Source organism: Capra hircus, chromosome 26 (genome assembly GCF_001704415.2).
Source record: "Capra hircus breed San Clemente chromosome 26, ASM170441v1, whole genome shotgun sequence".
Taxonomy (NCBI): Eukaryota; Metazoa; Chordata; class Mammalia; order Artiodactyla; family Bovidae; genus Capra; species Capra hircus.
Genome location: NC_030833.1, coordinates 7,203,549 through 7,225,555, shown reverse-complemented (window position 1 = coordinate 7,225,555; position 22,007 = coordinate 7,203,549).

Below are 22,007 nucleotides of genomic sequence, written 5' to 3'. Positions count from 1 at the left end.
TCAAGGGGAGCCTGTTTGTTGGCAAGGGTGGGAAGTGGGAAGCAGTGAAGGATTTGGGAGAGTCCAGGAGAAAGGCCTGGAGAGATGAGGGCGGGCAGGATTCAGGCTGGTGAGAAATGAAGGAAGGGAGGACAGTCCAGAAGGAAGGCACACATGAGCAAAGGCAGGAAGGTGGCATCCCCTGGGCATGTCTGGGGGCTGGAGAGGAGCTGGGCTTCTGTAGAGAAAGGGTACAAGGGTCCCTAAAAAGGAGGAATGGGAGATAATGGCTAACCCCCAAGTGGGGCATACCACGTGCTAAGCCCTTTATATCCATTACCTCACGTAAGTCTTGCTCCAGCCCTATGAGGGGGAGCCATTTATCCCCTTTCCCCCCACTTTACAATGAGAAAGAAAAAGTGAAAGTGAAGTCACTCAGTCGTGCAGGGACCGAGCCCAGGTCTACCTGCATTGCAGGCAAATGCTTTACCCTCTGAGCCACTAGGGAAGCTAGTGAGAACTCAAGGCAAATAGCTGATGAGACCCTAGTGCCTGAGATTTAAACACAGGTGTTATGGACTGAATTGTCTCTCCCAAAGCCCTAACCCCCAGCATGTTGGTATTTAGAGATGGGACTTTTGGGAGGTAGTTAGGTGGCTCAGACAGTAAAGCATCTGCCTGCAATGTGGGAGACCCGGGTTAAATTCCTGGGTCGGGAAGATCCCCTGGAGAAGGAAATGGCAATCCACTCCAGCACTCTTGCCTGGAAAATCCCATGGACAGAGGAGCCTGATAGGCTACAGTCTATGGGGTCGCAAAGAGTCGGACACAACTGAGCGACTTCACTTCACTTCACTAGAATTAGATGAGTTCATGAGGGTGGGGCCCCCATGATGGGATTAGTGGCTTTATAGGAAGAGGAAGAACAGAGATTGTTCTCTCCTGCATATGGGGATGCAGTGCAAAGGCAAGCCAGGAAGAGGGCTCTCGCTGGGCACCTAACTGGCTATGCCTTGCTCTTGGACTTTCCAGCCTCTGGAAATAGGAGGAGCAAATGTGCATTGTTTAAGCCCTCCGGTCTGTGATCTTTTGTTATGGAAGCCCAAGCTGGCTGATCCACCAGGTTTGTCTGGGCCTTTGGACTCTCTTCACCCATCTGGGGGCCACCCCAGGTACAGGCCCTCAACATGTGTTACCCCAGCTCCTTCACTGATACCCACCAGAGAAAGAGTCATTCGTCCTCTTCCTTGGGAAGCACTTGGCTTCAGGATTTCTCTGAGCTCTTGGCCCAAGCCCAGATGAAGCTGAGTACTTCCTCATGGCAGAACCCAGGCTGCAAAAGCTCAGCCCCTCCCCTGGGCTCCTCTCCTCCCAGAGAACACACCGCTTCTTTGAAAAAGGATCCTTTCTCCTTGTTACCTTCACGCCAAGGTTATCTGCTCAAGTATGTACCGAGTAAATGAGGTTGTTTGGCTTATGGATACAAATAGATACTGCTTTTTTGACTTGCAAAATGAATTCCACTGTGACTGGCTCAAACTTAAGTATGCTAATGCTCAATGAACCAGTTGTCTATTTATTTCTGTTTATGCCTGCAGACCCATTAGCAACTTTTTCTTGTTTTCTTTTAGAATATTAAACGGTTCCAACATATTCTAAAAATTAGTTGATTAGCTTGTTAGGGCACATTTTAACTGCTAGCTCTGCCGAACCAAAGGAGAAAATGAAGGTAATTTTGTTTGCAAGGAATGTATGATTCGGAGCTGACTGTTGAAAGATGTACCACGTCAACGTAATGAGGGAGTGTAATATCTTAGTTTGCATCAATATGGAAATAACCACGCGCTTTGACAGGCCTGATGCTAAAGGCATCACCCGCCTGCTCATTACGCATTCCAGCTCTGATTATGAAAAATAGTGTGTTTTCTTTTAAAGAGGAATCTGCATTATCAATCAAACCACACCAATTATTTCAGAAAGGGATCACGCTGAAACAGACATGGGGGCTTTTCAGCTAGGACAGCGCCTGATCGGCAGGCTGATCTTAAAGGGTGTGATATTTTTATTCCATGACAGTTGTTAGTATTAATTAGGAACACTAACGAACTATTTTGTGCCGTGGCACCCAGACAACCTGCTTTCCCTGCTATCATCTGGATCTTTATTATTTTGTTTTAATGAGCCCTGTCTTAAATAGTATCAATGCACTTCTAATGATAGCTCTCATCCAGCCTGATTTTCCGACGCTCTTCAGGCAGGGTTGTCATATCAGGGCAATAAAGAGAGGAAAGGAGTAAGGAAAAACAGACAGCAGGAAAACCCGAGCCTGTGATGAGCAAAACCAAAACAGAGGTGTGGAAACATTGCTCATTGCAACAGGGGATGTTTCCTCGTGTGCATGCATATGTGTGGTGTTTGATGGTTACCACTTATTTCTATTCTAACCATGCAGACAGGTTAGAGGAAAAGTCCAGGGCCAGAACAATGGCTCATGGGCCATCCTTAGGATGTGGTCACTATTGTTTGCACTGCTCCCCGCTGGACTGCTGGTTGCGTGGGGCGGGGACAGGACTTACTCATGTCAGGAGGTGTTCCCAGCAGGTTATTGCTGAGATCTGATACAACGTTGGCATCAGGAACTGTTTGCTGATTGAATGACTGAAAGGAAGGAGCTTTCTCCTTCTAGTTTGACACTTCCATCTAGATATACTTGGAGAGCTTATAGGAGCCCAAGATTTTCTTGAACAAAACACAATGAAAAACCACGTAGAGGCCTGGGGGATTAAATGTGTGGGAATCAGACAGACCTGGACACACTGAAGGTGTGATGTTGGGTATGTTGCATCAGTTTCCTATGGAGCAGGCGGGGGTGTGAGTCAGCGATAGAACACGGGAGGTGTTGGCAGAGGATGGCATTCCATCCCCAGCGGGTCACTGCTCAGCAAACACTTGTTTGATGAATAGGTTGGGAGAGAACAGCCCTGCTGGGTGCTCTTGCCCTTGGATTCTCAGCACAGGGGCGATAATGATGGCTGTGATTTTCCAGCGGTGGGACTGCTGGGTGGTCTGGGTGTGGGTGTGGATTTGCACAGACCTGTGTGTGCATTCCGTCGGTGCTCCAGGACGGCGCAGAAGGAGCCCAGGGAGACGTACCCTCATTGAGCCTTCTCCGTTCTTGGGCACGGAACCCCAGCCTGGCTCCCACTCACACGGCTTCCCTGAGTCAGACCTGTGCTGGCCACTACAGAGGAGCTGGAGAAGGTGGCTGGACAGCGGGTCCCTGCAGTTTTGGGTGCCGCAGAGGCCGTGGAGTCTCTGGCAGTGGGTGCTAAGCCGCGAACAGCTCCTGAGCACTGGTGTTTGGGGGATTCCTGAGACCAGTTCCTGGAGAAAGCCTTCCTTCTGCACAGTGATACCCCTTCCATCCTGCTCCAGAAAGTACCACAGTGGTTCCAGTGAACCAAACTGATCTTTGCTTATTGCTGGTTCCCTCCCTGCTCCATCTTGTACCAAAACCTGCTTAAAGTCGGCTGTGGGGTCACAGAGGTAGTAGTAGACCAGGCCAACAAGTGCCATGGGAAATCCCATGGGCAGGGGAGCCTGGGGGCTACAGTCCATAGGATTGCAAGAGCCGGTCATGACTGAATGACTAGCACAGCCGTCCCCAAAATGCCAGGGCAGTGGATTGGATGAAGTCGAGGTTGTGCGTATTCACTCTAATTTTCACAGCAACCCTCTGGGTGTAATTATACCCATTTTGCACATGAAGAAACTAAAGGAGAAATGTTTTTTCTCTTTTCCCTTGGGGATTGTGATCTGGTGGGAGGCACTGACAGATACCAGTTCCTATAAATGAGAGCAAGCTGGTGAGCCCAGCAGAGGGCTACGAAGGCACTGGGAGAAAGCAGAGGGGGATTCTCTTAGACTAGGAGTGGTGGGAAGGTTTCTTGGCAGTGATGGGTTTTAATAGGGGGCTGTAAGAGACCAAAAGAATGTTGCCAGGTGGAGAGAGAAGGGTGGTTTGGATGGAGTGGAAGCAGTGGCCCAGGGCAAGGGATTGAAGCGTCCTACTGGGATGCAGCTGGGTGCCGGCTGTGTGTGTGTGCATGAGTGCGTGTTCATACATGTGCATGGGAGTGTGTGTGTGCACTCGTGGGGGATGGAGGAGGATGAAAGCTCGGCCCAGCCCTTTGAGATTGACTCTGCAGGAAGTGGTCATATCTCCCAGGTGCAGACTGAACCTGAACCCTGTTTCAACTCTTTATTATCGAATCTGTCCATCTTTTTAACAAGATGTTTTTAATGGCAGTGAAAGCGTGCCCTTTCTGATCAAGAGGGACCATTGGACTTGACATTTAATGGAAAACAGAGACCAGGTCTGCAAGAGACAGTGAGCAAGACAAGCAAATGTTCTTACGGAAAGGATCCTGTGATGAGGGCCGGCAGGCCTGGCTTCTGCTTCAGGGACTTTGTTGGTGCCCAGTTGAGTCTATCTATACATACGGCCAGATCGCTGTACACCGGCCACCCTGGCAGGCAGCAGGACAAGGTGGGGAGGTCTCAGCTTCTCCAACAGTCCACTGACACATCATTCCTGTTGGGAAATTTAAGGGACGTCTGCAAATGTGGCTGTAACAGAAGGCCAAGTGTGCTAAGTACTCTGAAAGGGGTACGGGGAGTGCTGGGGAGCAGGGGGCACAGATGTTTCTTTCTGGGGTCCAAGAAAACAGCGCTGTGGGGCAGGTGGTCCCACAGCACGAGAGTGGCCATTCTACCAGTGCAAGCAGCCTGAGTAAGACTGGCTGGCCAAACAGAGTGACCGTCAGCCAGCAGAGATCACGGATGCTGATGGGATGGGGAGGGGGAAGCAAGGCTGGAAAGATTGGAGGGGGTCCTGAGGAGGGATGCTCACCGAGGGAATGCCATTCCAATGCGGGAGAAAAAGGTTTCATCACGGCCGTTCCCAGGTTCAGGATTTCTCAGCTGCCTCTGAGGACCCCAGGAGAACAGGGGACGAACAAATGAGTTGGCTGAGGTGCTCAGGCTGTAGGCAACAGAAAATGACTCTGGACCTAAGCTAAAGGGTACTTATTGTAAAAGTACTTGGAATCAATGGGAAGACTGGAGACCTGGCGTAGAAATAGGCAGAAGCCAAGGAAGCTTGATGGGGGTGGTGAGAGAAGAGGGAAGTGGAACAGTAGAAAGAACTTTGTGGTGGGAAGGCTTGGGGTTGCTGTCATTCCTGGACAGCTGGTCTACCTGCTCAAGACTTGCACTTAGCGAGGGCCCAGTCTCAGCCTTGTATGAGCCACAGGTCTGCCCCTTGGGTTGGGGGAGGGACTTGTTTACAGTTCCACTGATGAATTGAGCTCCCATGAGGAGACAGCAATGCTGTTAGGGGAGGTAATGGGGGGCCCAGAGCTGAACACTTGGTTGACAAGGCTGTGGTCTTCACTTGGCCCCTGGGGTACTGTCAACAAGGACAGGTTGTCTGTTGCCCTGGTGATCCCCAAATTATCCATGTGCCTCACGTGGGCTGGTGGCCTGGGCCAGGGTGTTCCAGTGCCCCTACCCTGCAGATTGCTTACCTCCTAGCTGCAGTAGACCCATGTCAAACAGAAGACAACTGTTCCCAAGCCTTTGCTTGAATAAAGGCAGGACAACATTTCAGTAGCTTTTTTTAAAAAAAATTCTTCCAGCATAAGCTATTACTCTACCAGGATTACTGCAATAAAAGCTGGGAAAATATGACACGTTCTGATAGACTGAGCCATGCAAAAGTGACAAGCCATGTGATGAGATGGTATTTTGGGGTTGGGGATAGAGTTAGAAATAATTACAGTATAACCGAGCACAGCTTTCCCACCCCTCTCACTGTGCTGCTGGGGTCTTGTATGTGTAGATTGAAGAGAAAAGGGAATCATTTGACTCTAATTTCAAGCCTTGTTCCTCTAATGGTTCCTTGTGGAATGATGTTAAATAATGATAATTATTACAGAGCCCTGTGCTGCGAGCTACTCTTGTCAACGGCAGCTGTGGCCTGTGGGGTTTGCCATTTCTCTCCGAGATTGGTTGATAGGGCCAGTCTACAGATGTTTGCAAATGATTTCCTCTTAAACTTGGTCACTATAATTTGCGTAGTATCACCTGATGAACACAAATATCTTGAGCTTCGCATTATATGTCCAACAGTTTGGACTTTTCATAGTTATGGAAAACTAGGAGAGCACAGATTAGCACACAACCAAGCCCCTAGTGACAGTCTATGAAAATATTATTCATTTCTCTGCTCCATCCCCTCAGCTCTGCTCCTTCCAAACACGTCTGAGGGCCCTTAGTGAAGCTCAGCTTTGCACCTGGCACCCAATCTGGGGCTGAGGATGTAAGGTAAATGGGACAATGCTTCTCCCTCCAGAAGTTTGTAGAAAACAAAACCATTGGTTGTAATAGTGTGGGAGGCTTTCTAATAAAGACGTGCACATGGAGCTTAGGAATTAGAGAATGGACTCTTAAGCCAGTGTGGGGTGGACAGGAATCTAAGAGAGGATGATGCTAGAGCTGGGCACTGAGGGGCAGGTAGGAGTTTTCCAGAAAAGCAGTCTGCTTTGGGCAGGGGCTTCATGAGTCATGGCGTGGAGGCATGCAAGCAAATTGCAAGTTTAGGGAGAAATGACAAGCTAACTGGAACAAGGCAAGACCCTTTTTTAAATTTTAAAGCAATTATGTTTTTCTGATTGTTGTAATAAATGAATAAAATAGCTAAAAATTATCTGAATTCTTGGTGGTCCTGCACGATCTCCTTCTCCACATTCCCCTTCTCCTGCCCTCCTCCTCCTCCTACTCATTTCTCTCTCTCTGTCCTTCAAAATTGGGATGAAATTGAACATATATAGTTTTATACCCTTTTATCCCTTACTGAATGTGCCATGAACATGTCTCTTGTCATTAAATATTCTTCATACATATTACTTTTAATGATGTTTAATATTTCCTCATATGAATGTACCATCATTTTCAAAACCATTTCTCTATTGTGGAGCATTTTGGTTGTTTTCAGTTTTTTGCCTTATAAATAACACTGCAATGAACATTGAGATGAAAACTTTTGCCCACATTTCTGGCGATTTCTTTAGGATAAATTCCTAGAAGTCTAGATGTGGAATTATAGGGTATGACTCTTTCTAACCTTAGATCTATAATCATTAATTGCTTTCTTAAAAAAAAAAAGTACACCAACTTCTAGGTAAAGATGGCAGACTGAAGACACTAATTTTGCCCCTCTCCCCAGCTACAGAAAAGGGACTTTTTTAAAAAGGCAAAAACTTGCAGGAACATGAAAGGAGAACAGCAGTACCATCTGGGAATCTGGGAAACAGATGGACGAGTGGTAACTGCTTTAGCAGGTTTGAGAAGACTGCCTCCCCAGCCGGTTGTGGAAAAAACAGAAAACCAACTTGATGTACGCAGCCAAGTCCTCAAAACACGCAGGAGCCAGGGCATCAGTGAGTCTCTGGGAAGCTGCGAGTTGTTCCAGAAGCTGTCAGATCCCTAGATCTACCCCCTTACTCTGTTGGCTGGGTGCACAGTGAATCCCCTCACCTCTCTACCTTGCATAAGTTGGGACATTATTCTCTGCAGAAAGTAAAACCGAGGAACTCCGCGTTGGGCCATCAGATGCGGTAAGGATGGGAGTGCTTATGACACCGGATGGGCTATGTGAACCTATGAGTGGTGGCTCCTGGGACCCCCAGATCTCACCTCCCTTGACCCCTGGAACACTGACAGCTAGGCTGGGATCTCCAGGATGGAGACTGAAGGAATCTTCTTTAGGGAGTTTGTCCAGCACAAGAGGAAAGACTGTAAAGATACTAACGCATGGATATCCTAGATGAACCTGTAGGGAAATTCATGTTTGACATTCCCTATCTGTGTGGGAATGTCAGGGTTTCTAAACCGATATTTTAGTTCCTCATGTTTAAGCATCTCAGGGCAACTAAGGATTGCCTATATGCTCAGTTACTCAGTCATGTCTGACTCTCTGTGACCCCCTGCCAAGGCTCCTCTGTCCGTGGGATTTTCAGGCAAGAATATTGGAATGGGTCGCCATGCTCTTCTCCAGGGGGTCTCCCCTACCTAGGGACCAAATCCACGTCTCTTGCATCTTCTGCGTTGGCAGATAGATTCTTTTACCGCTGAACCACTTGGAAAGGCCCTAAGGACTACCTAAAGTAAAGACATCTAAAGAACTATCAGACACATTAATCCCTACCTCGCACCTCACACAGAAAACCAAACTGGGATGAATTGTAGCTCCAAATGCAAAAGGTACAACGCTAAAACTTCCCAAACAAAAGAGGATAATGTTGTCATGATCTTGAGGGAGGCAAAAGTTTCTTAAAAAGGATACAAAAAAGCACTAATCATAAAATAAAAAGTTAATTGGAGTTCATTCAAATTTAGAATTTCTGCTCTTCAAAAGATACCAACTAGAGAATGAGAAGGTAAGTCACAGAGTGAGACTAGATATTTGCAGTTCATACACTAGACAAAGGGCTTCAATCCAGATTATACAAAGAGCTTCCACAAATCAATGATTAAAAGCTAATCAATACAAAATATTGCTTGGAGATTAAAAACCTTCTGGAAATAAATAAGATAAAGTTGAGGAATCTTACAAAAATAAAGCAAAAAGACTAATGGTTGAAAAATTAAAAGGAAGGTGAGTAGATCAGTTCAGAGAGAGGGAAGACAGAAAATAGGAGAAAATAACAAGTGAACTAATTCAAGAAAAATTTCCCAAACAAAAGGACACAGGTTTCAGATGAAAAGAACTCATGAAATTACTGTGAATCGAAAGAGAACCACATCACAGAAGTTCAAGGAATTGAGGACAAACAAGCTATGAGCTGTCACAGAGAGAAGAAATAAAATAAACCCACCGCAAGAAAACAAATCACATTCACAGGGACAGGTGTCAACTGGCTTTAGACTTCTCAGCCTGGAAGCAATCTGGAAGCTAAAACATAACGAGCAAAGCTTTCAAAAAAGATGGCAAGAAAATGATTTCCAACCCCCACTCCTACTCAGCCTATCAATCAAATCTGAGAGTAGAGTAAACATTTTCAGAGTTGCAAAATCTTAAAAACTTTACATCCCTTACACCCCCTTTTCAGGAAGCTGTTGCAGTTTATATTTTACCAAAATGACAAAGTTGACATAGGGAAGATTGGGAGGCAAGAAACTGGAGAAGCACCAAGGTGCGAGGCAAAAGGGCCCCCCAGTGATGGAGAAGGATGAGCTCTGGCTCCAGCTGAGGACCAGACGTGGAGGCAACAGAGCAAAGCAGTGTGAGATGCGACGAAGGCGCAGCGTTGCCACCACAAGGATGCCTTCTACCCTTTCACTATCTTTTTACTTTTTGCACTAAAACTATTTTTAAAATTGTGGCAAAACTTATATCACATAAAATTTGTCATTTTAACCATTTTTAAGTGTACAATTCAGTGACATTGACTACATTCAGAATGTGGTGCAACCCTCACTTTATTTCTGTTTCCAAAATTTGTCATCACTCCAAACAGAAAATCTGCGCCCTGTAAACAATTCTCTTGTATTCTCACGCTTGTGCTCAGTTGCGTCCCCATGGACTGCAGCCCACCAGGCTCCTCTGTCCATGGGATTTTTCAGGCAAGAATACTAGAGTGGGTGGCCGTGCCCTTCACCAGGGGGATCTTCCCAACCCAGGGATCAGATCCACTTCTCCTGTGTCTTCGGCACTGCAGGCAGATTCGTTACTGCTGAGCCACCAGGGAAGCCCTCATTAAGCAATTACCCCCCGCCACCAATTCTCTCCTCCTCCTAGTCCCTGGCAGCCACCATTCTATTTTCTGTCTATGAATTTGACTATTCTAGGTACAACATATAAGTGGGTTCATGCAACATTTGTCCTTCTGTGTCTGGCTTGTTTCATTTAGCATATTGTTAGAAGTTTCACCACATCACAGTATATGGACTTCACTCTTTTTTATGGCTGAATAATACTCCATTGTATGGATAGCCTATATTTGTTGGTTCCCATCCTTGCAAAGCTGCTGATGCCTGATGGACCTTTCCTGTGTTTGGCATCTTGGGCCATCTCTGCTTCTTGCATCAGCTCAGAAGAGTCATTGCATTTCACAGAAGAGTGCTGCTTTGACCTCTTCCTGGTGATAGGGGTGAGTCACGATGAGCTCAGAGGCAGAAAAGTAGAGCAGCCCACTCCCCCAGACACGTTCCTGCTGGGTCCCCAGTATGGGGGTTCACACACACACCCTCCCTGATACGCTGGCTGGGGGTGAGACCCCCTGCCATGAGCTTCTCATGGACTCTCTCACTGACATCCCCAGAGGGGCTCTTAATAACTCTAAGGGAAGCTGTAGACAGATGATGACCCAGAGACTTGTTCATCTTATCATTTCTTGAGCGCCTTCCCATAGCAGTGAGAACATTGCCCTCCTAGTACATGGTGAGCTCTATGACTGCCATTCAGTTTTTGTATTAATTGCTGTTGGATTAATTTATATCTACATAGTTGCTGATAAAGCAGTAAAAATACTTGAGAAGAAAGGTTAAACTAGCCTACATCCAGTCTAAGGTGGATCACCACACCATCACCATACAATATACATTTTTAGTATTTGCTAATTTGATCTGAGATATAAAGACATTACTGTTTCACTTTCCTTTGTTTTGATTATGGGTGAGACTGGCCAATTTTTCTCATGTCTGTAACTGCTTACATTCTTCAGTCCATGCATTTAAAAATTTTCACATTGAGAACAATGCTGAGTGGGTAGGGACAACTTTTCATATGTGTTCAGCAGCAGCAGTGCACTTGTAGAGGAGATAGAGGCTGTAAAACGGGGTTAGGCACCTGGACCCCATGATCACCATCAAAAGTACAATGCTGCTTATCCAGAAAGCCAAAGTTGCCAAAGAATCATGTGAAATTTCTACAAAAGCAGATGGAGTGTTTGACTGTCCTATGATTGAATCCATAGCACGCACAGGGGTTCATGGAAACCCACCCCCGGGGCGTGGAGACAGGGATGCTCCTGGGACCCCAGGAGGGAGTCCCTGATGGATACGCTTATCTGACAGCTTGCAGCTCTGGGTCCTGTGATTTTGTCAAGATCCTGCTGGAAAACTCTCAAAATCACATCCACTGGTGTGGTGGATGACCCAATTGTCCCCTCACTTGATTGTTTGCCAAGGAGGTCAAGCATCTCTAAATGTGCCCTTTCTTCAAACTAAATTCCTCAGTAATCATCATATGTATTTAAAGTAAAGCGTTTGGAACTGACATGCACACACTGCTATATTTAAAATGGATAACCAGTGGATAAAATGGATATCCATTTGGTTAAATGGATAATCAAAATGGATAAGGATCTGCTGTACAGCACAGGGAAGACTGCTCAATATTCTACAACAAACTTACTGGGAAAAGAATGTGAAAAAAGAATAGATATAGGTATATGCGTGACTAAGTCACTTTGTTATACACCTGAAACTAACACAACATTGTTAATCAACTATACTCTAATATAAAATAAAAAGTTAGAAAAGAGAATACATATGGACAAGTGCCAATGTTTGTGCCGTGTGGTTGTTAATAACCTTGAATGTGACTAAGGTATCCGACAGGGAGAGGGTAAGCCGTCTCATTTACTTGAAGGAATATTACACATTTGTTAAAACTGGCTTACTAGGAATTTGTAATAAGATAGAAAAGCACTTATAAAATTTGTTGGTAAATAAAAAGAAAACCAGGATACACTGCCACACTACTGTAGTATCACAACCATATAAAAGAAATAATCCATCCCAGAAAAAAAAAAATCCTGGAAGGAAATGCTCTGAAATGTTCCGCTGGTTGTCCCTGGAAGGGAAATTCTAGGTAAACTCTAGGTAAATACGCACACTTCAGTTCTTTCCATGTCCACATTTTCTTTAATGTGAAAATGACTACGTTTATGATGGTAATCATTTATCACAAACAAGAGATGGGTGTAGGCTGACTATCCCATGTTCTCCCAGGAGCCGCCTCCACTCCCTGGCTTCGGTTTGCCTTCACGCACCAGTTTTGCAGACATATTTGAGAGCATCGCAACTTGTTTGTAAGTTTGTTTTTAAAACCAGGGCAGATGAGTGTGCCGGACCTGTGGATTCTGTTACTCTGCCAGGAGGCATGTGGATTAGCACCGTCTTTCTTAGACGACAATCAGGCAACGCTCAAGAAAACCCTTGTGACTCTGCACAGTCTTTGATGGAGCAATTCTACAAGTAAGGATTTCTTCTAAGGAAATAATCCTGGCTGTTTGTAAAAATAGAGTTGTAAGGTTGTCCATCACAGCAGAGCTTATAATAATGAACAATTGGAAACAGCAAAAGGAGGCTGGTTAAATAAATTATGCTACATTCGCGTAATGGCATCTTATGCTTTTGAAGGCTATTGAATAAAATGGAAATTATTCAAAATATATCGTTATATGAAATAAGCTGATTATAAAGTGGTATATCACCGAGTGATCCATTTGGTACTGAAATACACATGTGCTAATTAAAAGTAATGGAAAAGTATGCACAAAACGGACAGCTGTGGCTCTGTTTCTGGATGGTAGAAATGGAGGTGATTATTTACATTTTGCTGGATAGGTTTCATTGTTCATCCGACAAACTCATCTTAACCCGTCCTCCACGCGGTAGCTTTTGTCAGCAGGGTGTGTCCCGGGTGAGGCACTTGCCGAGTGAGGTCTGTTGTGCTGGCTGTCGTGCTTGCTGAGCGAGGTCACTGCTGTGCTCAGTGCACAGGGCCCCAGCCATGCTGAGAATCCTTCAGAATCAAGGTGACCATCATAAGTCCTGGGGAAGCAAGCAACACAATAGATCGGTCAGCACCAAGGGGTCTTTGAGGTGGCTCACTGCTTACTTTACAGGGGCTGTGGAAAAGGAAAAAGCCCTTGTTCTGGCTTCCTTGAAAACTGTGCATCCTGAGGAATCTTTCAAATCACCCCCACCCATCTATCCATCCATCAACCCAGCCATCCAACCACCCATTCATTTACGTTACCCGTCTCTCCATCTATCTATCTGCCCATAAATCCAACCACTCATTTACCCACTTACCCACCCATCTAGTCATCTAGCCATTCGTCCATCCATCTGTCTGACCATCTGTCTACTCATCCACCCAAACACCCATTCACTCATCCACTCACTCACCCATCTATCCATCCGCGTGAACAGTTATCCACCCATCCATCCATCTACCCACCTACCCATCTATTCACTCACCCATGCATCCATCCAGCTGTCCTTCTTGTGGCTTCATTCACTTTAAAAACACTGACTGGGCATCTACAACTTGCCAGACCCGGTGTTTGGTTGGTGCCAATGTAAAGGACACGTGCCCACCCACAGGGGGTTCACAGTGGAGGCTGTCTCCATCACTCACACAAAGAAGGATCGTCAGCAGCCTTGGTGTGGCCTAGTGACCAGGTGGTGACCTTGGGGTCCCCACCCAGACTTGGCTGAGAGGATGTGTGGGGGCAGGGGAAGCAGACTTCCTGCGGGTGGAAGCATTTGGGAGTTTCCTCTGACATTAGGACAGGGAAAAGGGCTTTGTCCTGGGACCTGGACTCCATTCCTTTAGACTTGCTGGGCGGTGGCTGGTTCTCAGGGTGAATGGGAGTGTGGGGCACTGGGGAGGCCACACTGAGCCCCTTGTGTCTAAGCTCTGTTTTTCTGGGCCCACCAGCTGCACTGTGGAGAGCAACCTGATCTGGAGACCAGATGGTTCTTCCAGAAATGTTCTGAAGATGCTAGATGTCTAGGACTTTGCTGATGCTACAAAGAGGGTCAGAACCCTCCCCCCCCCCAAATGACTGAAATTGAATTACCAGCTAACTTAGTCCATGAGTTTCTGACAAGGTTCAATTTAACTCAGAAGAGTAAAGGTGATGACATTTATTGGGTTTTTGTTGCTATGGACTGAAATTCTACCACTTATGCCTGGTTTTCAGGCATCTTTCTTGATCTCAAGGAGTGATTCATAGAGAGACCTGGGCCAAATCCTTTAATGTTTGAAATTTCAGGAGATCTGTGAGATTCCTCTCCAAAGAGGTAACAGTTCACTCTCTCACCAACTTCCCTGTACCCTCATCAGCCCCAGATGTGACCAACAGTTTTAAGTTTTGATGCTCTGATGGGTGAAGAATATTATTCTGACATGAATTTCTCTGACCACTGATGAGACTGGACATCTTTTCATGTTTATTGATTACTTGCACCTTTTCTTCTGTGACTAGCTGGTTATAATTGCAGGTGATTTTCCCAGAGACTCTTTGCATTTATGGTAAGTCCCTGAGAGATGGTTCTCAGTTATCACATCTGGAATTAGAGGTACCCTTTGGTACCTGCAGTTAGCTTGGGCCTTCACTATAGCATCCAGCTTGTTTGGTTTTGTGTGTGAGAAGTTCATGAATCTGTTCACTTCCTGCTTCCTTTCTCAAATGACTGGAGTCTGTATCATAGACAGTGTTTATCTGTTTGTATTTTATGCCAGATTGAACTCCTCGATGGCAGAGATTGAGACCCGTTTAACTTTGTGCTTATCCCTTCCACTATTTAGTGGAAAACTCTGAGTTGAGTTCTCAAAGCTTTATAAATTATAATTTAAAAAATTATAATTTCATTTTCCCCTTCCCTTTAAAAACTGTATGTATTTTCCTATTTGGCTCCACCAGGTCTTAGTTGTGGCATGTGGGGTCTATTTCCCTGACTGGGAATTGAGCTTGGGCCCCCTGTGTTGGGAGCATGGAGTCTTAGCCACTAGACCACCAGGGAAGCCCTTTAATTATATATATATTTTTAAAGAGTACCGTTACAGTGGAGACACGCGGCAGATAGTGCCCTACCTAAGGGGGCTTCCCGGGTGGCTCAGTGGTAAAGAATCCGCCTGCTGGTGCAGGAGATATAGGAGACACTGGTTCGATCCCTGGGTAGGGAAGATTCCCTGGAGGAGGAAAGGGCAACCCACTCCAGTATTCTCGCGTGGGAAATCCCAAGGACAGAGGAGCCTGGTGGACCATAGTCCATAGCGTTGCAAGAGTCGGACACGACTGAGCAACTGAGCACGCAGCCACGCATGCTCTACCCAAGTGGTCAGTGTCAGCATCACCAACAGAGGCTGAACTGATGCGGGTACTTAGGACCCACTGTCATGTGTGTGGCGCTTCTGCCCAGTATGCACGGCCCAAATTTAATGGCTAAACACGCTGCAAAACAAGTGGTCTGTTCTCTCCAAAGCTGTCAGAGTCACAGGAGGCAGACTGGCAACAGATCTGGTCCATGTTAGCTGATGGAAACCGGAGCCACGCAGTTCATGCAACATGCGCCTGCGGGGTTGAATCCTGAGTCAGAAAAACGCTGCTTCAAAAGACAGTCTTGGAGCAATTGAGGATTTGGGTCGGGGCTCTATGATAGTAACTTTGTGTCAAGGTTAAATGTCTCAAATTTGATAATAAGTTTGTGGTTACACTAGAGATTGTTTTGTTCTTATGAGTCTATGCTGAAATATCTAAAGGCAACAGGTCATGGTTCTGCAATTTCTAAAGTAGTTCAGCAAAAAAAAAAAGATTCATTACATATGGGGGGAGGGGGAGAAGGGAGGACAGAGGAAACAAGAACACACAAATGTGGCTAAATATTAATAACGGATGAACACAGTAGCGTAGGTGAAACATATATGAGCAATTAGCGCTGTACTACTGTAACTGCTTTAAGAAAGCAGCTTTGGCATTTTCCAAAATAAAAGATTATTTCTTTTTCTGGGCAAGGATATCAACCCCCTCTCAAGTTGTACTGAAATCAAGTGACTTTGGACCTAGAGTCTGTCATACAGAGTGAAAAGTAAGTCAGAAAGAGAAAAACAAATGTCATACACGAACACGTGTACGGGGATCTGAAAAACCTGGTGTGGAGGATCTTACTCGCAAAGCAGAAATAGAGACACAGACATGGAGAACAAATGTATGGATACCGAGGGGGAAAGTGGGTGAGTGGGATGAGCTGGGAGATTGAGACTGACCTGTATACGCTACTGATTCTATGCATGATACAGTAACTGGTGAAATCCCACCACAGAGCGCAGGGAGCTCTGCTCAATGCTCCTTGGCGACCTGAGTGAAAGTGACAGTCGCTCAGTCGTGCCTGGCTCTTTGTGACCCCCATGGACTATACAGGCCATGGAATTCTCCAGGCCAGAATACTGGAGTGAGTAGCCTTTCCCTTCTCCAGGGGACCTTCCCAACCCAGGGATCAAACATAAAGGCAAAGGAAATCCAAAAAGGACAGGATAGATGTAAATGGATAGCTGATTCACTTTGCTTCACAGCAGAAACTGGCACGACATTGTAAGGCAACTATACAGCAATAAAAATCAAAGAAAAGAAAGGAATCAAGCGGCTTTTCGGGGGGAGGTCCAGGGTTGGGGTTGGGCACTAGTACCTGCCAGAGCACATTGTCTGTGACATGAAAGCAGGTTCGTAGCAACGTCTCTGTATGAACTTCCATGAACTTCAGAGGGAAGGCGGGTTTCGATGTTTCTAATACTTCTTTCATCTCATCTCATACTCTATCAACCCAGCATTGATTTATCCCAAGACCGAACTCAAACACAAGGTGATTGTTTAAAGAGAAGCAGACCCTTGGCCATTTTCCAGCGCATCTGATTAGCTCAGGTGGTCATTCCAGAAGAGACCCTGCCCCAACGGGAAGATTTGAGTCACGTACTGATTCTGGTTTCAGTTACTCTCAGGAGAGGTCCATGTTGAGCAAGTTAACTGAATAATCTCTCTCCTTTTTATCCTGAGTTCTGCAGATATGATCCATAGAGAGGCTTTTGCTTGCCAGACGTGAAATGGAATTAAGATTCGTCAAAGCAGTATGATTGACAGGGGCCCAGAGCAGCGGCAGCTGACAGGTGACAGGCGTAAGATGGAGAACAGTAAGCCCAGAATCCACGTGCCTCTCATCTTGACGTGAACCGGATCCTCACTGGGAACACCGAGCACATTCATGGCGACCTTTGTTTGGGTCACTGCTGCTCAGTCACCCAGTCCTGTCCGACTCTTGGCAACCCCATGGACTGCAGCACGCCAGGCCTCCCTGTCCCTCACCATCTCCCGAAGTTTGCCCAAGTTCATGTCCATTGCATCGGTGATGCCATCCAGCCATCCCATCCTCGTGCTTGGGTTAGCAGGGCTGTTTCTAGAACTGAGAGACTGTGCCTGCACCTTGAGCACTTTCAAGGACATGGCTGGAGAGCAGAGTCACATTTCAGAGACCTTCTCCTTAGAGTTAGGAAGGCCGGGGATATAGAAGGGAGAGAGGAGAAGACGGATGGCGCATGGGTCGGGGGCCCTGGCTGTTCAGGCAGTGCCGAGGATGAAGTGTTTTACAAGGCAGGGTTGGCATGAGGCAGAGGAGGAGCTGGAGGTGATGGTGTGCGCAATGGAGGAGGTAGGGCGGGGCATTTTACTGGCCAGCCTGGTACCCGGGGTGGCACTATCCCAGGGCACCTTCATTGGCTGAGTTCAGTGGGCATTCCAGCTTCCCCAGGAGCAAGGGATGGCTCTGGAGCAAGGGCTGGAAAATAAGAACCCAAGTCCACTGTCCCGGGCATGACTTTAGTCTGGAAAAGAGATAAGCGTAGGTTTGGTCAGATAGGTCAGTACATGAGCTGAGCCTGTTTAGATGCAGATAACACAGGTGGTCATTTCAGAGTCCCTTCCATCGGGGGACAGAGGGACCCAGATGACATTTTTCCCGCATGGAGGGTAGGCTCTGTTAGCAGGTCCAGGCATGTGGATTTCACAGTCTAGCTTGATCAGGAACACGAGATCCTGGGCACTGACCTTAAGTCAACAGCTCTTCCTTTGAGTCAGGAAGACATCTAAAAACCACCTTCTCCACTCAGCATCACTTCCGGAAACCGAGGACTCCCCTCCATCATGAGGGAGGAAGGAACAGCGCCAGAGCCGAGGCCAGCATTTTACTTTTAGTAGGAACACATGTCTTCTTTACTTTTCTTGTTTTGCTTCAAACCAACACCAACTCTGTGGAGCAGCAGCTGCCCGGAGCCTGCGGCTTCAAGGCGGCAATTAACCCAAGGCCCGGCAACGCTCACCTGTTGGCCGTGTGGCCGCCCTCCGGAGGGCCCTGGCCTTCTAATTAATGGGGACATAGATGCCATTGTGCTCCCTCACAGAGAGGCTGAGGTGATTGGAGGCAGGTGACTGCCGGACTTAACACAGTGATTTGATGTCTGACCTTTACTCCTCATTTTAAGCAGAAGAATGAACAGCTATAATTGTGTGCTGTGTTATTTTCTCTGTATCTAACCTTCGACATTACCTCCGGGCAAATACCTGCTCTTCCCTGGGCCGTAGGAGAGGGCTTCCTTGTTTACTCATTTAATTCTCAGTGCAACACCCTCCCCTGCCCAGCATCCCATCTCCCTGGGTTGACATTTTCAGCTGAAATGGAAGAAGGGAGAAAAGGGTAGGTGGTAAGCCTTTATATATCTTGATTCTGAGCTGAAGACTTTCTTTCCTGTTTCAGAGGACCTGAGCTATCTGGCCCGTATGCTTTAGTCAGATGCTATGGGTTCCCTGGGGTGACTCTCCTGTCCCCGCTGCACCCTCTCACAGGGCACAGGAGCAAATAGTGTTCGGGACTGGCTTAGTCTGAGGCGGGATGGACCTGGGTGGGCTGTGCCTCCTCTTGGTGACTGGGGACTCAGTTCTGGCCAACGAGACTCGAGTTTCCTTTTTTTTTTTTTTCCCAGCAGCTTCTGTGAAAGTTCTTCCCTACTTGTGAGAGAGCCAGTGTTTCTTTTTCTCTCTGAAGGTGAACAAAGAGTGCTTCGAATGCCAGTTTCAGCTGTCCCAGAAGTGGGAGTGAAGCTTGGGGGACGATGATGGAGATGGCAGACTCTCAATGTGGGTGATGCTGTTGGGCTGCCTGGTCAACACTTCCTGGTGCCCCATCTACCCTGAGTTTGGTGCCCTGTGAGCCCATGACTTCCAGAGTGTGCAGGAGTTTTGTTTCTTGCAACCCAAAGCCTCTGAACAGGTGCCATCCCGACTGCCTTTCTCGGGTTTAACTTGAGTAGGTCCTCTCCTGCTTCTCATGAATTTCTCCACCATTCTTTCTTGCATTCTTCGGGGACTTGCGTGTGTGTCCAGAACTGATGGAAAAAACTGCTGAATGAATCGTCCCCCCTCCTTCCTGGGTCTCCCGATTTCTTCCTTGCCTACATTTGAGTATTCTGAGCTCCACATCCTCCAACGTCCAGTTCCAGCGGCATCTTCCTGACTCCCAGGAAGATGCCGGCATTGTGCAGCGGTTAGGCAGGGACCAGTTAGGCAGCTTCTAAGGGATCAGCATTGTTAGGAATGGTTTGAGCTTGTACTGGTATTACAAGGATCTAATACCAGTGGCTTAATGGAGACAGGCGTCTATTCCTCACTTATGTGAAAGTCTGAGCAGGAATGCGGTTCTGCTCCACGAAGTCGTCAGAGTACAAGCTCCTCCTCCCTTGGGGTTCCACAGTCCTGCATGTGTTGTCTTTGTCTGCTTCATCCAAGAGGGTTGACCACCATGTCCTCACTGTGACCAGCAGGAGTGGCCAGAGGGGAAGAGGAGAGCTTGCCCCTTCCTTTTAAGACGCGCCATTTCTCCGGGTCGCAGCCTACTGGTTTGCTGTTGCTATTTAGTCACTAAGTCGTGTCCTACTCTGCAACCCCATGGACTATAGCACGCTAGGCTCCCCTGTCCTTCACATTCTCCCAGAGTTTGCTCATATTCGTATCCACTGAGTCAGTGGTGCTGTCTAACCATCTCATCTCTGCTGTCCCCTTCTTCTCCTGCCCTCAATCTTTCCCAGCATCAGGGTCTTTTCCAATGAGTTGCTTTCTCGAATCAGGTGGCCAAAGTATTGGAGCTTCAATTTCAGCATCAGTCCATCCAATGAAAATTCAGGGTTGATTTCCTTTAAGATTGACTGGTTTGATCTCCTTGCAGTCCAAGGGACTCTCAAGAGTCTTCTTCAACACTACAGGTCAAAAGCATCAATTCTTTGACATTCAGCCTTCTTGATGATCAAGCTCTCACATCCGTACATAACTACTCGGAAAACCATAGCTTTGATTATGTGGACCTTTGTCAGCAAAATGATGTCTCTGCTATTTAACATGCTGTCTAGGTAGGTCATAGCTTTCCTTCCAAGGAGCAAGCATCTTTTAATTTCATGGCTTTTGGTTAAAACGGAATTAAATAACCTTAGCCAGCTGCAAAGGAGTCTGGGAAGTGTAGTCTTTATATTCTCGGTGGCTCTGAGTCCAGCTTAAAGTTTGATTACAGTGAAGGCAGGCTGGATAAGGCACAAGGGCAACTTGACCTTTCTGTTGGACATTATTGCCTCCATCACAGATGGGTGCCTAGTAATGCATGTTTCCACATATGACTCTACACAACACATGAAATGTAGCTTGGTCTCATTCCCGCTAAAGGAGAAAGAAACCCAGTGAGTGATCATGCAGCTGGCCCAGCAAGGCACAGAGCAACCTCAAGCCACATTCTCTAGCTTAAATATAACCCCATCCTTCCAACAATACTCGCCTGGTTTGGTAAATCTCAGAACGTACAAAACATACCCCACAGCAACATAAGAAACGTCCCCTGCGCCTGCCCAGCAAAGCCTAGATGAGAACTCTCAAATTGGCTTCCAACTCCATGCAGGACACCTCTATTCTGAGTGCCTGATGCCTTCCAGCCCGGGGGGCTCAGAGAGCGGCTGAAGGAGAGGCCGTGCCAGATGAGCTGTAACGTTATGTTCAGTACATGCAATAAACTGCTTATTTCAACCAGAGAAATCTAGGCTATTCTAATTAATCGAAAAAGAACTTCTTCTACCCCTCCAATCGTTACACAAATATTTTTAAATGTGCTGCCTTCAAGGAGGGCCTGAATAATCAGCCTGCTCCCAGGTAAGCCACATCCATATTGGATCCTGATAGATTCTGGATTTGCATTCTTTCTTTCTTTCTTTTATTTTTTTTTTTTGAGTTTCAAAATTAGATTTCATTTCTTATTTTTAAAATTTACTTATTTTTTAAATTTACTTATTTTTTAATTGGAGGATAAGTGCTTTACAGAATTTTGTTGTTTTCTGTCAAACATCAACATGAATCAGCCGTAAGTATACATGAAGTGTCCCTCCCCCATCCTGGTCTCTAAGTCTCGAGGACAAGACTGTGCCTACAGTATCGGCATCCTCAGATACTAGAAGAACCTTGAGAAGGCAGACCACTGGTCCAGGCTCATCAGTGTTAGGATCTGGAAGAAGGTTTCTGTGGTTGAGTCAGCTGGACCCTCACTGCCTATGACCTTCATCTTTGGGGAATTTGTAGCCCACATTGGACTCCCAGAGGCCCTGAGAAGGGTTGCTATAAATAACTCAGTTTAACTTTGTTCACTCCAGTCTGTCTCAAACTTATTTAACCATCCTTTTTAGGGTTATAGTTTTGTTTCTTTAAAAATTATGACTGTGATGTATTTTGAGCATATGGGAAGTTCAGAGACTAGAGTAAGTACCCTGGTGCTTTTTTTTTTTTTTGGCTGTTGTGCTCCATGTGGGATCTTAGTTCCCTGACCTCCTATAGAACCTGTGCCCCCTGCAATTTATGGAAACACAGAGTCTTAACCACGGGTCTGCCAGGGAAGTACCCTGGTGCCTAACACCCTCTACATTCAGTGTTAACATTTTATCAAGTTGTTTCAACTTCAAAAAAATTCAGCACCTTTTCCACATAACACTTATGGCGATCATAAGCAGCCCACAGTGGGGATGCTCGCCTACTAGGTGAGCTCCCCCATGAGACCTGGCCTCCACATTCATGCTCCACACCAATGCTAATTAGCCC